This window comes from Ranitomeya imitator, chromosome 3 (assembly GCF_032444005.1).
Source record: "Ranitomeya imitator isolate aRanImi1 chromosome 3, aRanImi1.pri, whole genome shotgun sequence".
NCBI lineage: Eukaryota > Metazoa > Chordata > Amphibia > Anura > Dendrobatidae > Ranitomeya > Ranitomeya imitator.
Window position 1 is genome coordinate 685500899 of NC_091284.1, and position 17907 is coordinate 685518805.

At 53.3% G+C, this 17907-nt stretch overlaps 1 protein-coding gene across 3 annotated transcripts in view; it reads right to left on the minus strand.

Annotated features, from left to right (window-relative positions):
• Positions 1 to 17907, minus strand: part of BAZ2A (bromodomain adjacent to zinc finger domain 2A) — a 143996-nt gene that overhangs the window by 81251 nt on the left and 44838 nt on the right. The window contains exon 1 of one of the 3 annotated variants that reach the window (XM_069758456.1): positions 4745 to 5011. The exons of 1 other annotated variant lie outside the window; for it this stretch is intronic. The gene's annotated coding sequence lies outside the window, so the exon portion shown is untranslated. Of the gene's footprint in view, positions 1 to 4744; positions 5012 to 17907 lie in introns of those variants that run through there. One more of the 3 variants, XM_069758458.1, reaches the window with a different exon arrangement.

Below are 17907 nucleotides of genomic sequence, written 5' to 3' on the forward strand. Positions count from 1 at the left end.
ATAGAAAATCTCTCTCTCCCGAACTGTAAAACGAACTACCAGGAGCAGTCCGCATTAAGAGTTCAGCACAGGACACTAGGTGTCCACTACAACCCCCGAACTTTACATTTAGGGTTCGCTCACCTCAAGCTGTTTAGTTACTCATGTCCATGATATAACCTGTGGGGCAGAAGGTACTACATCTCTGACCATACAGTTCTAATATGATAATCCATATTCAAGGAGCATAATCTTCACTAATGATTAACAGCCGGCCGGAGAGAGGGGGGAACACCAGAGGAGCCCGGGCCGGAGAGGGGGGGGGGGGAAACGCCAGAGGAGCCCGGGCCGCAGAGAGAGGGGGGGACGCCAGAGGAGCCCAGGCCGAAGAGAGAGGGAGGATGCCAGAGGAGCCCGGGCCGCAGAGAGAGGGAGGACGCCAGAGGAACCCGGGCCAGAGAAAGAGGGGGGACGCCAGAGGAGCCCGGGCCAGAGAGAGAGGGGGGATGCCAGAGGAACCCGGGCCAGAGAAAGAGGGGGGACGCCAGAGGAGCCCGGGCCAGAGAGAGAGGGGGGATGCCAGAGGAGCCCGGGCCAGAGAAAGAGGGGGGACGCCAGAGGAGCCCGGGCCAGAGAAAGAGGGGGGATGCCAGAGGAGCCTGGGCTGGAGAGGGGGAGGGGGTTTAGGGAGCCGTCACCAGAGGAGCCCGGGCCGCAGAGAGAGGGGGGGGACGCCAGAGGAGCCCAGGCCGAAGAGAGAGGGAGGATGCCAGAGGAGCCCGGGCCGCAGAGAGAGGGGGGACGCCAGAGGAGCCCGGGCCAGAGAGAGAGGGGGGATGCCAGAGGAGCCTGGGCTGGAGAGGGGGAGGGGGTTTAGGGAGCCGTCGCCAGAGGAGCCCGGGCCGGAGAGAGAGGGGGGACGCCAGAGGAGACCGGGCCAAAGAGAGAGGGGGGACGCCAGAGGAGACCGGGCCAGAGAGAGAGGGGGGACGCCAGAGGAGCCCGGGCCGGATAGGGGGGGGGGGTGGAGCCGTCGCCAGAGGAGCCCGGGCCGGAGAGCGAGGGGGGGACGCCAGAGGAGCCCGGGCCGGAGAAAGAGAGGGGACGCCAGGGGAGCCCGGGCCAGAGAGGGGGGGGGGACGCCAGAGGAGCCCGGGCCGGAGAGGGGGGGGGGGGACGCCAGAGGAGCCCGGGCCGGAGGGGGGGGGGGGGACGCCAGAGGAGCCCGGGCCGGAGAGGTGACGCCAGAGGAGCCCGGGCCGGAGAGGTGACGCCAGAGGAGCCCGGGCCGGAGAGGTGACGCCAGAGGAGCCCGGGCCGGAGAGGTGACGCCAGAGGAGCCCGGGCCGGAGAGGTGACGCCAGAGGAGCCCGGGCCGGAGAGGTGACGCCAGAGGAGCCCGGGCCGGAGAGGTGACGCCAGAGGAGCCCGGGCCGGAGAGGTGACGCCAGAGGAGCCCGGGCCGGAGAGGTGACGCCAGAGGAGCCCGGGCCGGAGAGGTGACGCCAGAGGAGCCCGGGCCGGAGAGGTGACGCCAGAGGAGCCCGGGCCGGAGAGGTGACGCCAGAGGAGCCCGGGCCGGAGAGGTGACGCCAGAGGAGCCCGGGCCGGAGAGGTGACGCCAGAGGAGCCCGGGCCGGAGAGGTGACGCCAGAGGAGCCCGGGCCGGAGAGGTGACGCCAGAGGAGCCCGGGCCGGAGAGGTGACGCCAGAGGAGCCCGGGCCGGAGAGGTGACGCCAGAGGAGCCCGGGCCGGAGAGGTGACGCCAGAGGAGCCCGGGCCGGAGAGGTGACGCCAGAGGAGCCCGGGCCGGAGAGGTGACGCCAGAGGAGCCCGGGCCGGAGAGGTGACGCCAGAGGAGCCCGGGCCGGAGAGGTGACGCCAGAGGAGCAAGGGCCGGAGAGGTGACGCCAGAGGAGCCCGGGCCGGAGAGGTGACGCCAGAGGAGCCCGGGCCGGAGAGGTGACGCCAGAGGAGCAAGGGCCGGAGAGGTGACGCCAGAGGAGCCCGGGCCGGAGAGAGAGGGGGGATGCCAGAGGAGCCCGGGCCGCAGAGAGAGGGGGGGACGCCAGAGGAACCCGGGCCGGAGAGAGAGGGGGGACGCCAGAGGAGCCCGGGCCAGAGAGAGGGGGGATGCCAGGGGAGCCCGGGCCAGAGAGGGGGGGGACGCCAGAGGAGCCCGGGCCAGAGGGGGGGGGGGGGACGCCAGAGGAGCCCGGGCCAGAGGGGGGGGGGGGACGCCAGAGGAGCCCGGGCACAAGAGGGGGGGGGATGTCAGAGGAGCCCGGGCCGCAGAGAGAGAGGGGGGGAGGACGCCAGGGGAGCCCGGGCACGAGGGGGGGGGGGACGTCAGAGGAGCCCGGGCCGGAGAGGAGGGGGGACGCCAGGGGAGCCCGGGCACGAGAGGAGGGGGGACGCCAGGGGAGCCCGGGCACGAGAGGAGGGGGGACGCCAGAGGAGCCCGGGCCGGAGAGCGAGGGGGGACGCCAGAGGAGCCCGGGCCGGAGAAAGAGAGGGGACGCCAGGGGAGCCCGGGCCAGAGAGGGGGGGGACGCCAGAGGAGCCCGGGCCAGAGAGGGGGGGGGGATGCCAGAGGAGCCCGGGCCAGAGAGAGAGGGGGGATGCCAGAGGAGCCTGGGCTGGAGAGGGGGAGGGGGTTTAGGGAGCCGTCGCCAGAGGAGCCCGGGCCGGAGAGAGAGGGGGGACGCCAGAGGAGACCGGGCCAAAGAGAGAGGGGGGACGCCAGAGGAGACCGGGCCAGAGAGAGAGGGGGGACGCCAGAGGAGCCCGGGCCGGATAGGGGGGGGGGAGGGGTGGAGCCGTCGCCAGAGGAGCCCGGGCCGGAGAGCGAGGGGGGGACGCCAGAGGAGCCCGGGCCGGAGAAAGAGAGGGGACGCCAGGGGAGCCCGGGCCAGAGAGGGGGGGGGGGACGCCAGAGGAGCCCGGGCCGGAGGGGGGGGGGGGGACGCCAGAGGAGCCCGGGCCGGAGGGGGGGGGGGGGGACGCCAGAGGAGCCCGGGCCGGAGAGGTGACGCCAGAGGAGCCCGGGCCGGAGAGGTGACGCCAGAGGAGCCCGGGCCGGAGAGGTGACGCCAGAGGAGCCCGGGCCGGAGAGGTGACGCCAGAGGAGCCCGGGCCGGAGAGGTGACGCCAGAGGAGCCCGGGCCGGAGAGGTGACGCCAGAGGAGCCCGGGCCGGAGAGGTGACGCCAGAGGAGCCCGGGCCGGAGAGGTGACGCCAGAGGAGCCCGGGCCGGAGAGGTGACGCCAGAGGAGCCCGGGCCGGAGAGGTGACGCCAGAGGAGCCCGGGCCGGAGAGGTGACGCCAGAGGAGCCCGGGCCGGAGAGGTGACGCCAGAGGAGCCCGGGCCGGAGAGGTGACGCCAGAGGAGCCCGGGCCGGAGAGGTGACGCCAGAGGAGCCCGGGCCGGAGAGGTGACGCCAGAGGAGCCCGGGCCGGAGAGGTGACGCCAGAGGAGCCCGGGCCGGAGAGGTGACGCCAGAGGAGCCCGGGCCGGAGAGGTGACGCCAGAGGAGCCCGGGCCGGAGAGGTGACGCCAGAGGAGCCCGGGCCGGAGAGGTGACGCCAGAGGAGCCCGGGCCGGAGAGGTGACGCCAGAGGAGCCCGGGCCGGAGAGGTGACGCCAGAGGAGCCCGGGCCGGAGAGGTGACGCCAGAGGAGCCCGGGCCGGAGAGGTGACGCCAGAGGAGCCCGGGCCGGAGAGGTGACGCCAGAGGAGCCCGGGCCGGAGAGGTGACGCCAGAGGAGCCCGGGCCGGAGAGGTGACGCCAGAGGAGCCCGGGCCGGAGAGGTGACGCCAGAGGAGCCCGGGCCGGAGAGGTGACGCCAGAGGAGCCCGGGCCGGAGAGGTGACGCCAGAGGAGCCCGGGCCGGAGAGGTGACGCCAGAGGAGCCCGGGCCGGAGAGGTGACGCCAGAGGAGCCCGGGCCGGAGAGGTGACGCCAGAGGAGCCCGGGCCGGAGAGGTGACGCCAGAGGAGCCCGGGCCGGAGAGGTGACGCCAGAGGAGCCCGGGCCGGAGAGAGAGGGGGGGACGCCAGAGGAACCCGGGCCGGAGAGAGAGGGGGGACGCCAGAGGAGCCCGGGCCAGAGAGAGGGGGGATGCCAGGGGAGCCCGGGCCAGAGAGGGGGGGGACGCCAGAGGAGCCCGGGCCAGAGGGGGGGGGGGGACGCCAGAGGAGCCCGGGCACAAGAGGGGGGGGATGTCAGAGGAGCCCGGGCCGCAGAGAGAGGGGGGGAGGACGCCAGGGGAGCCCGGGCACGAGAGGGGGGGGGGGACGTCAGAGGAGCCCGGGCCGGAGAGGAGGGGGGACGCCAGGGGAGCCCGGGCCGGTAACAATGGGGACCCCGCCGGGATTCAGCTGCTCCATGTGTGACTCCCTCGCAGGGACACTGTGGGACCAGAGGATGGAGAGAGGCCGGGAGGAGCGCGGTGATAACGGAGCGCCTTCTAGGGTGCCATCACAGGCCGGGGATGATGTCACGATCGCCATATTAATAATGTCAGTGATTATTAGCACGGAGGCCATTACCGTGCTGCTGGGGACGAGCCGTCAGGTAGCAGAGCCCTCCCCCGGTCCGCGCACACTGCGCCCGGCCGCAGCCACAACTCCCATCACTACATAAAGAACTTGGGAAGTGGCCGCTACACGAGTCGGGTCCCGCCTGTTGAAGTCACCGGGGCCTACTCTCCCCTCACAAGCCTCGGCCTCTCCCGCGTCACTGCGCGGCTCCGTGTACTCACCTGAGGCGGCGCCGGTCGCGGCCTGGTCTCACATGGTGTCCCCGGCCTGGCCTGGGGGAGGTAGCAGGTCGAAGCCGCGGCTCCGGGGGCTGGAAGCTGTGTGTGAGAGTGAGGCAGGAAGTGCTGCCGGAGGCCGCCGGGTCCTAGAGCAGCCGGCTACACCCAGGCTGGTGTCATAGAGACTGTCCCGCACACGGCGGGGTGTACGGAGCGCCGCTAGGGTCCTCTCAGTGACACTGTGGCCTCGTCCTCCTCACAGGTCTAGCTGCCGTTATCACCCGGTGTACAGGTCCTAGATGTATGGGGAAAGCCACAGCCAGTGTGCACGAGAGGCCAGGGCTCTGCACTGTACACACTCTCCATGGCAATCGCTGGATCCATACACAAGTTAATGATCTGCAAATGATGAGCCTATGGAGATATTTCTAACAGCTCAGTTTATTCAGTATCTGGTGTGAGGCCCCCAGGCTGAGTCCGCCGCACTTACAGCCTTGGCTGCCATCACTGGGGTCATTAATGTTCATCTGAGGAACGTTCTGCCTCTCTGAATATTCTGGGGCAAATCATCATGATCCGCTGCTGGCAGCTCCCCGTGCAGTTGCCGATCAATTACATCTCAGATGTGCTCGATGGGATACACTGCAGGCCATGACAGCACATTCAGGCCACGCAGGCTGCTCAGTAGCACGAACAACATACGGCCTGGCTTGTCGTGCTGAAAAATGGCTCCTGTGACACTTTGGAGAAATGGCGGCACAGTTGGTTCCACGAGCAAGCCATTGTAGTGTTGATCTTGCAGTGTACCTGGAATGAAAACGAGAGGGGTCCACATACTGTACATTTTACCACCGCACCCCATACTCCAGGTGTAGGATCTGTGTGCTGCGCCCTCATGACGGCTCCTTCATGGTGTTGCCCACCTGGCCTCCATCTCCAGATATCATTGTGTGCAGGACTCATGGCTGAAGACGATAGACCCCTATTCCGGCCCCATTGCTGTCTCACTCTGCACCATGAGAGCCTTTTCCAGTGGTGGTGTGTTGTTGCCCAATGTCTTACAGACGCCATCGGATGGTTTGTGTAGACACCGTTTGATATCTTGGGCTTGGCATGTGACGTCCAATTTCACTGGCAGTACACAATGGATTACTAGGCGCCATTCTGTGACCGTCCGTCCGGGCAGAGGTTCGCCTTTGTGCTCCTTACGTTGTCATGCCATTCGTCATGGTTCTCCCAGCCATTGGTACATGCCCCATGGGGCAGTGCGGACCTCTCGGGGTATGCACGTAGCGATCTTCCAGGGTGATAGACCAAAGACTCACTATTTCTCTCAGATAGCAACAAATGGCGCTATCTGGCACGTCAATGAACAGGAGGCATCGCACAATCGTCCCACAAGACTTCATCACATTTTTAAGGTTTCGTGTGGTTAAAGAGAAATAATTGCTTTCAGCCTGGCTTATACAATGGCCATATGCAGGGCCGGCTCCAGGTTTTTGAGGGCCCCGGGCGAAAGAGTCTCAGTGGGCCCCCCCTTTAACACATACCCCGATTCATGATCGCATATAAACACAGCCATGTAGTATATAACACTGCCCACATAGTATATAGCAGCCATGTAGTATATAGCAGCCCAAGTAGCATATAGCAGCCCACATAGTATATAGCAGCGCCACTCACTCAGGCACTGGTAGGACTAGGAGCTCCTCCTGAATCTGCCTCATAACTTCAGCAGCATGGCAGCCAGCCAGGGGCGGAGATCAGAGCAGAGAAGGTGCTCTCTCCCCCCACAAACAATTTCACGCTGGCTGCCTTCTCTTAACCCCTATGTGTGCCTGCCTGGCTGCACTCACTGAGTGATAAGATGCTTGTGTCAGAGCTGGCACATAGGGGTTAAGAGAACGCAGCCAGCAGTGACTTTGTAGGCGGAGAGAGCATGTTATCTCCTGCTCTGCTCTCCCAGCTGTATCTATGACAGCATGAGTGGGCCCCCCTCTCTCCCCAGGGTCCCGGCATTTGCCCGCTGTGCCGGGTGCTGACGCCGGCCCTGGCCATATGCCACAGATCGGAGCTGGGCGCTTGAGAATTTGGTCATTTGCAGATCTTGTCGGCACCTGCTGCTCCCTTGATTTGTGGAACCTTACGGCTTGTCCTTCTTGGCGTTGAATTTCAATGTTCAGGAAAGCGTTTAGACCCCGGCCAAGCAAGGCGCCATTAACGAGAGTCGAGTGCACACAAGTCGTTCAGTGATTGACGACTTCTGATGGGAATTGTTAATAGGATCGTCCTGTCGCCTTACAGTACCACCTTGGCACTATTTCCATGAATTCTGAGTCTATGGCATTAAAGATCAGGAAATAGCTGGGTGCCGAGCCTGGCCTTGTCAGGATAATGGAGTGGCAGGGAACATTTATTACCTGCGTCTCCATTCAATTCTGCTATCTTGTGGTAAGAGGAGAACGGCTGACACGAGACCCCTGTTCTGGCGTTTGGTGGGTGGAAGGGGTAATTGCACCAAAACCAGTCCATGTAAAGCTGCTTTGAGAAGCAGTATAACCTGCACAGGGATGGCCTTATAGCAAAGATCCGGGTGATGGTTTATTGGTACAAAACCAACCGCCATTGTATTCCCATAGAAATAAAGGTAAATGAAGATGGTCTCCGGTATTGTGCCATACAGGAGTCATGTGCCGGCTGTGGTCACGTCACCGCAAACATCTATTGACTCAGTGCAGGGTTATTGACCACAACCGCTACTCGACTTACAATGTTATCCATCATCTTTCATCATTGCCGTGTAGTATCAGAGGAAGGTGGATAATGGCATAGCTATGAGTGCTACAAAAGTATCCAAAAAGTCCCCCTGCCACATCGCTACGTAGATAGCCAGTGGACCTGACCTCAATCTGCGCCAGGGCGCGGGCTTTATACCATTTCAGTTTTCATAAGGATACAATTCCTGATTGATCTCATTGACTTTATGGGGTCGGTTGGGGTTTCAGTATGTTTGAGAACGTTATATACTGATGGAAACCCAGTATAGCTAATGTGAACGGAGCCATTGAGCAATATGTCGCGCTCTCTAGGCAATGCAGTGAGATGGTGCACAGACTGGCAATTGCAGGTGCTGAAACCTCACATAAGATATCTTCCCTTACATCAGCCATTGGGAAATCTGAAAATATAAAATGGTCTTTTCTGAAATTCGCATAATGAACTGCAAGTAAGTAAATCTCCATGTGTCCGGCCCCCGACATTCATATTTAATGTGTGTCTAGTTATAAATGGCTGACCTGTCATTCTTATATGTATATAACTCTTCATGCACAAATAAGCATTTTTCCACTAAGGAAAGCTCTTGCCCTCTCTAGAAGCCCTCAATATACTTGCTCCGATTAACCCTATATAAGCCTTTCCTTTATCAAAGAAGGAAGAAGCTGCCAATGTTATAATGGACAGCAATTGGCAACCATTTTATCCTAGTGTGCCAATATAAAAAAAACACTACCTGAAGTATTCCAGGTGCCATGTGATTAAAATATATATGCGCGTAGGTAGAGACCAGTCAATCCAGGGCATAAGGTGGGGAGAAGCCACCAGGGACCCACCTGTCCGACTGGTCTACTGCGTCTCAGCTGTAATCGGGCTGATGAACAAAATCGCAGCATGTTACATATGACCTCATATCGGACGAGACTCGCCAATGCAAGTCCCTGGGTGTGAGAAAAAAACAGACAGAACACGGACCATATAAATAATAAAAAAAAAAAAAAAACAATGTAGGGTTCCCTCCATATTTTTAATAACCAGCAAATGAAAAGCAGACAGCTGAGGGCAGATAATATATGAGACTGGAAAGGTCCATGGTTACTAGGCCCTTCCAGGCTTAAAAGTACCAGCCCGCAGCTGCATCAGAAGTGGCGCATCACATTAGATGCATCAATTCTGGCGCTTCGCCTTTGCTTTTCTCAATTGCCCTGGCAATCGGGGTAATGGGGCTTTGGGTTGATGTCGGCTGTAATTTGCCCAAAAACACAACTGCCATTAGGCCCTAGTGTTAGTAATGGAGAGGTGTCTATCAGACACCCCACTACTAACCCAGTAATAAAAAACAACACACATAAAAACACTTTATTTAAAAAAAAAACTCTCTGACACTTTCCCTGTTTCACTCATTTATTTTAAAAAAAAACGTTCTGAGTCTCTATAGGCTTTTAGCAGCATCCGCTCCCGGCTCACGCTGATCTCTGCAAGACCCGGCGGCTCTGAACAGCGGTGATGCCAGTAATGACAACGCTCATCAGAGTCGCCAAATCTCACAGAGGGCGGTGTGACTCGGTGACTGATGAGTGTTGTCATTACTGACATCTCCACTGCCATTCCTCGCGGAGATCAGCGTGAGCCGGGAGTAGCTGCTGCTAAAAGCCTATGGAGACTCAGAACGAGTCTCCATAGAACGAGTCTCCATAGAACGAGTCTCCATAGAACGAGTCTCCATAGAACGAGTCTCCATAGAACGAGTCTCCATAGAACGAGTCTCCATAAAACGAGTCTCCATAGAACGAGTCTCCATAGAACGAGTCTCCATAGGCTTTCAACAGCGGAAATGGGGAATGTCATGGGAAGCACTGGACTATGTCAGACCTGCATGAGACCCTTATGTTCTAATAAATTGGTGAATGAGGGACAGGGGCCCGTTACCACTGCTACCTTTGAACTACCAACTCATACCTACTCAACTGGACAACATAGTGATCATATCTCACTCTAGGAAGATTCCAATATGAATGTGCAGCCAACAAATGTACAGTACATGTCACCCTTGGCTTGGAATGTAATACAGGATTGCAAGAAAGTTTTTTGATCGAAAAAGATAGCCATTGCTATAGACACAAATTCCTAATTAGCAACATATTCACATAGTTTAACATTCTTGATATTATGCAATAGTCAAGTAACGAGTAGCATCTACAATGACTGATATTTTCCAAAGTTCATCCAGTTTTTCGTCAAGCAGACATTATATTTTGCTCTCATGCCCCTCTGTTGTGGGCAAGAAACAAAGATAATTGTGAGTAAACTTTTCCTAGTGCAATAATGATGAGTTTAAAGGGGTTGTCCAAGACCTTTACATTGATGGCCTATGTTTAGGTGAGGCTACAACACTCGGAACCACGCTTATCAGCTGTTCCCGGTGTATGCGGTGGGTGGGCGTTCTCGGTTGTGGAGCTGTACAGCTTTGTCAACTGTATAGTGGCCACATTGGACTACTGAGCATTCGCCTTCTATTTGAATCAATAGGGGGCAGAAGTGTAGTACCCGGCCTTGGCCACTATACCGTTGATGGCCGACATTTTTAGCACCTGGAACAGCTGATGGGCAGGGTGCCAGGTGTCTCACTCCCATCGATAAGATATTGTTGACCTATCCTAAGGATAGTACATCAGTGGTAAAGTGTCAGACATCCCTTTAAGCTGATTTCAGTGATATGGGCGTAGTTACTGTCTTTTATGGTAAATAAAACCCAAAAGTGGCAGACTGAAGCCAAATTATGACAGATATCAAAAGAAATGTGACTTGTTTGATAAAAAAAAAAAGTGTTTGAAGACAATATCTCACAAAGTCCTATGATCACTAATAAAATCTGGGTGGAGCATCTGGATCTTGTATGACTTGAAATCCAAGAGCCAACCCTAAACGACCACGCTGTCTCCTAATGTCTGCCTGTATAGCATTGCCGACATTAGGTATACGTCTCTTATGTTGGGATTTATTGCTTGTCCCAGTAAAGACATCCTGATCAAGTATTCATGTGGCAAACGCATTTAAACCTAATCAGCAACCGGTAATTATTTTCTTACAATCGCACCGAGGGAATGAAGCCAAGCATTAACATTTGGACATTTTCAAACCTAAAAAGTCAATTTATACAGCGGATAAATAGTAATAGTAATATGCATTTAACCCCTTCATGACCGAGCCTATTTTGACCTTAATGACCTGGCCATTTTTTGCAATTCTGACCAGTGTCCCTTTATGAAGTAATAACTCAGGAACGCTTCAACGGATCATAGCGATTATGAGACTATTTTTTCGTGACATATTGAGCATCATGTTAGTGGTAAATTTAGGTCGATAATTTTTGTGTTAATTTGTGAAAAAAACGGAAATTTGGCGAAAATTTTGAAAATTTCACAATTTTCAAATTTTGAATTTCTATTCTGTTAAACCAGAGAGTTATGTGATGCAAAATAGTTAATAAATAACATTACCCACATGTCTACTTTACATCAGCACAATTTTGGAAAAACATTTTTTTTTTGCTAGGAAAGGTTAAAATTTGTAATAAAGGTTAAAATTTGACCAGCGATTTCTCATTTTTACAGCAAAATTAACAAAACAATTTGTTTTAGGGACCACCTCACATTTGAAGTCAGTTTGAGGGGTCTATATGGCTGAAAATACCCAAAAGTGACACCATTCTAAAAACTGCACCCCTCAAGGTGCCCAAAACCACATTCAAGAAGTTTATTAACCCTTTAGGTGTTTCACAGCAGCAGAAGCAACATGGAAGGAAAAAATTTACATTTAACTTTTTAGTCACAAAAATGATCTTTTAGCAACAATTATTTTATTTTACCAAGGGTAAAAGGGAACTGGACCCCATTAGTTGTGGTCCAATTTGTCCTGAGTACGCCGATACCCCATATGAGGGGGGGGGGGGACTACTGTTTGGGTGCACGACAGGGCTCGGAAGGGAAGGAGCGCCATTTGACTTTTTGAATGAAAAGTTGGCTCCAATCTTTAGCGGACACCATGTCGCGTTTGGAGAGAACCTGTGTGCCTAAAGATTGGAGCTCCCCCACAAGTGACCCCATTTTGGAAACTAGACCCCCCAAGGAACTTATCTAGATGCATAGTGAGCACTGTAAACCCCCAGGTGCTTCACAAATTGATCCGTAAAAATGAAAAAGTACTTTTTTTTCACAAAAAAAGTTTTTTAGCCTCAATTTTTTCATTTTCATGGGCAACAGGATAAAATGGATCCTAAAATTTGTTGGGCAATTTCTCCTGAGTGCACTGATACCTCACATGTGGAGGTAAAACACTGTTTGGGCGCACGGCAGGGCTCGGAAGGGAAGGAGCGCCATTTGACTTTTTGAATGGAAAATTAGCTCCAATCGTTAGCGGACACATGTCGTGTTTGGAGAAACCGTGTGTGCCTAAACATTGGACCTCCCCCACAAGTGACTCATTTTGGAAACTAGACCCCCCCAAGGAACTTATCTAGATGTGTGGTGAGAACTTTGAACCCCCAATTGAAGTTTATAACGCAGAGCCGTGAAAATAAAAAATAATGTTTGTTTCCTCAAAAATTATTTTTTAGCCAGCAAATTTTTTATTTTCAAAAGGGTAACAGGAGAAATTCAACCCCAAAAGTTGTTGTCCAGTTTGCCCGGAATACGCTGATACCCCATATGTGGGGATAAACCACATTTGGGCACACGTCGGGGCTCGGAAGGAAAGTAGTGGCGGTTTGAAGTGCAGACTTTGATGGAATGGTCTGCGGGCGTCACATTGCGTTTGCAGAGCACCTGATGTGCCTAAACAGTAGAAACCCCCCACAAGTGACCCCAATTTGGAAGCTAGACCCCCCAAGGAACTTATCTAGATGTGTGGTGAACACTTTCAAATCCCAAGTGCTTCACAGAAGTTTATTACGCAGAGCCGTGAAAATAAAAAATAATTTTTCTTTCCTCAAAAAATGATTTTTTATTTTCGCAAGGGTGACAGGAGAAATTGGACCCCAAAAATTGTTGTCCAGTTTGTCCTGAGTATGCTGGTACCCCATATGTGGGGATAAACCACTGTTTGGCCACACATCGGGTGTTGTGATTTCTGTTGTCGAGCTCCCTCCTGTGGTCGTGAATGGTACTTCGGTGAGTTCTGTCCGTGGGCTCCCTCTGGTGGCTGTGAGTGGAGCTGCTGCTTCTGAGGTTCCTTACACAGGTGAAGTGGTTTATCCTTTGGTTGGCTGCTCTATTTAACTCCACTTATATCGTTACTCCATGCCAGCTGTCAATGTTTCTGCATTGGTTCAGTTCGCTCTTGGATCTTTCTGGTGACCTGTCTACTCTGTTGTGAATTCTGTTGTCGTGCTCCCTCCTGTGGTCATGAATGGTACTTCGGCTGGTTCTGTCCATGGACTTTCTCTGGTGCCTGTGGGTGTTTCTGAGTTTCCTTCCACAGGTGACGAGGCTAATTCGTTAGTGGGCTGCTTTATTTAACTCCACTTAGATCTTTGCCCCATGCCAGCTGTCAATGTTGTACTATGGCTCTAGTTCGCTCCTGGATCGTTCTGAGTTCCTGTTGCTCCAGCAGAAGCTAAGTTCCTCTGTGCTATTTTGCTTGTTTGCTATTTTTTCTGTCCAGCTTGCTTTTGTCAAGGGGCTTGCTGGAAGCTCTGGGACGCAGAGGGTCGCCTCCCGCACCGTGAGTCGGTGCGGAAGGTATTTTTCCCTGCACACTCTGCGTGGTCTTTTGTAGGTTTTTGTGCTGACCGCAAAGTAACCTTTACTATCCCCGGTCTGTTCAGTAAGTCGGGCCTCACTTTGCTAAATCTATTTCATCTCTGTGTTTGTATTTTTGTCTTTATTCACAGTCATTATATGTGGGGGGCTGCCTTTTCCTTTGGGGAATTTCTCTGAGGCAAGGTAGGCTTGTTTTTCTATCTTCAGGGCTAGCTAGTTTCTTAGGCTGTGCCGAGTTGCATAGGGAGCGTTGGGCGCAATCCACGGCTATTTCTAGTGTGTTTTGATAGGTTTAGGGATTGCGGTCAGCAGAGTTCCCACGTCCCAGAGCTCGTCCTTATTATCAGTAACTATCAGGTCCATTATTTGTCATAACCACCGGATCATAACAGTACAGCTGGCCCAAAAGTATTGATGCATCTCAATAGAGGGATAAGTGAAGCTCTGAGACCATTATTTTTCTTTGCAGCGTGTTCTGTCTCTCTTTTCCCCTTTACCTCTGGGTGGTTCAGAACACAGGTGTAGACATGGACATTCAAGGTCTGTCTTCTTTGATGGATAATCTCACTATAAGTGTGCAAAAAATTCAAGATTCTGTGGTTCAGAATCCGATGTTAGAGCCTAGGATTCCTATTCCTGATTTGTTTTTTGGTGATAGAGCTAAGTTTTTGAATTTCAAAAATAATTGTAAATTGTTTCTCGCCTTGAAACCTCACTCCTCAGGTGATCCTGCTCAACAAGTAAGGATCATTATTTCTTTGTTACGTGGCGACCCTCAAGACTGGGCATTTTCCCTTGCGCCAGGAGATCCGGCATTACGTGATATAGATGCGTTTTTCCTGGCGCTCGGATTGCTTTATGACGAACCTAATTCAGTGGATCAGGCAGAGAAAATCTTGCTGGCTCTATGTCAGGGTCAGGATGAAGCAGAGATATATTGTCAGAAGTTTAGAAAGTGGTCTGTGCTCACTCAGTGGAATGAATGTGCCCTGGCAGCAATCTTCAGAAAGGGTCTCTCTGAAGCCCTTAAAGATGTCATGGTGGGATTTCCCATGCCTGCTGGTCTGAATGAGTCTATGTCTTTGGCTATTCAGATCGATTGGCGCTTGCGTGAGCGTAAAACTGTGCACCATTTGGCGGTACTATCTGAGCATGGGCCTGAGCCTATGCAGTGTGACAGGACTTTGACCAGAGCTGAACGGCAGGAACACAGACGTAAGAATGGGCTGTGTTTTTACTGTGGTGACTCCACTCATGCTATCTCCGATTGTCCTAAGCGCACTAAGCGGTTTGCTAGGTCTGCCACCATTGGTACGGTACAGTCAAAATTTCTATTGTCCGTTACTCTGATTTGCTCTTTGTCTTCCTACTCTGTTATGGCATTTGTGGATTCAGGCGCTGCCCTGAATTTGATGGACTTGGAGTATGCTAGGCGCTGTGGTTTTTTCTTGGAGCCCTTGCAGCATCCTATTCCATTGACAGGAATTGATGCTACGCCTTTGGCCAAGAATAAGCCTCAGTACTGGACCCAATTGACCATGTGCATGGCTCCTGCACATCAGGAGGATATCCGTTTTTTGGTGTTACATAATGTGCATGATGTGGTCGTTTTAGGGTTACCATGGCTACAGGTCCATAATCCAGTATTGGACTGGAAATCTATGTCTGTGTCCAGCTGGGGTTGCCAGGGGGTACATGGTGATGTTCCATTTTTGTCAATTTCGTCTTCTACTCCTTCTGAAGTTCCGGAGTTTTTGTCGGATTATCAGGATGTATTTGATGAGCCCAAAGCCAGTGCCCTACCTCCTCATAGGGATTGCGATTGTGCAATTAATTTGATTCCTGGTAGTAAGTTTCCTAAGGGCCGATTGTTCAATTTATCTGTGCCAGAACACGCAGCTATGCGGAGTTATATAAAGGAATCCTTGGAGAAAGGCCATATTCGCCCATAGTCATCACCGTTGGGAGCAGGGTTCTTTTTTGTGGCCAAGAAGGATGGTTCTTTGAAACCTTGTATTGATTACCGCCTTCTTAATAAAATTACAGTCAAATTTCAGTATCCTTTGCCGTTGCTGTCTGACTTGTTTGCTCGTATTAAAGGGGCTAGTTGGTTTACCAAGATAGACCTTCGAGGGGCGTATAATCTTGTGCGTATTAAACGGGGCGATGAATGGAAAACAGCATTTTATACGCCCGAGGGCCATTTTGAGTACCTGGTGATGCCATTCGGGCTTTCCAATGCTCCTTCAGTATTTCAGTCTTTTATGCATGACATCTTCCGAGAGTACCTGGATAAATTCCTGATTGTGTATTTGGATGTTATTTTGGTCTTTTCGGATGATTGGGAGTCTCATGTGAAGCAGGTCAGAATGGTGTTCCAGGTCCTTCGTGCTAATTCCTTGTTTGTGAAGGGGTCAAAGTGTCTCTTTGGAGTTCAGAAGGTTTCATTTTTGGGGTTCATTTTTTCCCCTTCTACTGTCGAGATGGACCCTGTTAAAGTCCAGGCCATTCATGATTGGACTCAGCCGACATCTGTGAAGAGCCTGCAAAAGTTCCAGGGCTTTGCTAATTTTTATCGTCGCTTCATCGCTAATTTTTCTAGTGTTGCTAAACCGTTGACTGATTTGACCAAGAAGGGTGCTGATGTGGTCAATTGGTCTTCTGCGGCTGTGGATGCTTTTCAGGAATTGAAGCGTCGTTTTTCTTCTGCCCCTGTGTTGTGCCAGCCAGATGTTTCGCTCCCGTTTCAGGTTGAGGTTGATGCCTCTGAGATTGGGGCAGGGGCTGTTTTGTCGCAAAGAAGTTCTGATGGCTCGGTGATGAAGCCATGTGCTTTCTTTTCTAGAAAGTTTTCGCCTGCTGAGCGCAATTATGATGTTGGTAATCGAGAGTTGTTGGCCATGAAGTGGGCATTCGAGGAGTGGCGTCATTGGCTTGAAGGAGCCAAGCATCGCGTGGTGGTCTTGACAGATCACAAAAATTTGACTTATCTTGAGTCTGCCAAACGGTTGAATCCGAGACAGGCTCGATGGGCGTTATTTTTCTCCCGTTTTGATCTTGTGGTTTCGTACCTTCCGGGCTCTAAGAATGTGAAGGCTGATGCCCTATCAAGGAGTTTTGTGCCTGATTCTCCGGGTGTTTCTGAGCCGGCAGGTATTCTCAAAGAGGGGATAATTTTGTCTGCCATCTCCCCTGATTTGCGGCGGGTGCTGCAAAAATTTCAGGCTGATAGACCTGACCGTTGCCCAGCAGAGAAACTGTTTGTCCCTGATAAATGGACTAGTAGAGTTATCTCTGAGCTTCATTGTTCGGTGTTGGCTGGGCATCCTGGAATCTTTAGTACCAGAGATTTGGTGGCTAGATCCTTTTGGTGGCCGTCTTTGTCACGGGATGTGCGTTCTTTTGTGCAGTCCTGTGGGACTTGTGCTCGGGCTAAGCCCTGCTGTTCTCGTGCTAGTGGGTTGCTTTTGCCCTTGCCGGTCCCGAAGAGGCCCTGGACGCATATTTCTATGGATTTTATTTCGGATCTCCCCGTCTCTCAAAAGATGTCTGTCATTTGGGTGGTTTGTGATCGCTTTTCTAAGATGGTCCATTTGGTACCCTTGTCTAAATTGCCTTCCTCCTCTGATTTGGTGCCATTATTTTTCCAGCATGTGGTTCGTTTACATGGCATCCCGGAGAACATCGTTTCGGACAGAGGTTCCCAGTTTGTTTCGAGGTTTTGGCGATCCTTTTGTGCTAGGATGGGCATTGATTTGTCTTTTTCCTCGGCTTTCCATCCTCAGACAAATGGCCAAACCGAACGAACTAATCAGACGTTGGAAACAAATCTGAGATGCTTTGTTTCTGCTGATCAGGATGATTGGGTGTCCTTTTTGCCGTTGGCTGAGTTTGCTCTTAATAATCGGGCCAGCTCGGCTACTTTGGTTTCGCCGTTTTTCTGCAATTCTGGTTTCCATCCTCGTTTCTCTTCAGGGCAGGTTGAGTCTTCGGACTGTCCTGGTGTAGATACTGTGGTGGATAGGTTGCAGCAGATTTGGACTCATGTGGTGGACAATTTGACATTGTCCCAGGAGAAGGCTCAACGTTTCGCTAACCGCCGGCGCTGTGTGGGTCCCCGACTTCGTGTTGGGGATTTAGTTTGGTTGTCGTCTCGTTATGTTCCTATGAAGGTTTCCTCTCCTAAGTTTAAGCCTCGTTTCATTGGTCCGTATAAAATTTCGGAGCTTATTAATCCTGTGTCATTTCGTTTGGCCCTTCCTGATTCTTTTGCCATCCATAATGTGTTCCATAGGTCGTTGTTGCGGAGATACGTGGCGCCTGTGGTTCCATCTGTTGACCCTCCTGCTCCGGTGTTGGTTGAGGGGGAGTTTGAGTATGTGGTGGAGAAGATTTTGGATTCTCGTATTTCGAGACGGAAACTCCAGTACTTGGTCAAGTGGAAGGGTTATGGTCAGGAGGATAATTCCTGGGATTTTGCCTCTCATGTTCATGCGGCCGATCTGGTTCGTGCCTTTCATTTGGCTCATCCTGGTCGGCCTGGGGGCCCTCGTGAGGGTTCGGTGACCCCTCCTCAAGGGGGGGGGTACTGTTGTGAATTCTGTTGTCGTGCTCCCTCCTGTGGTCATGAAT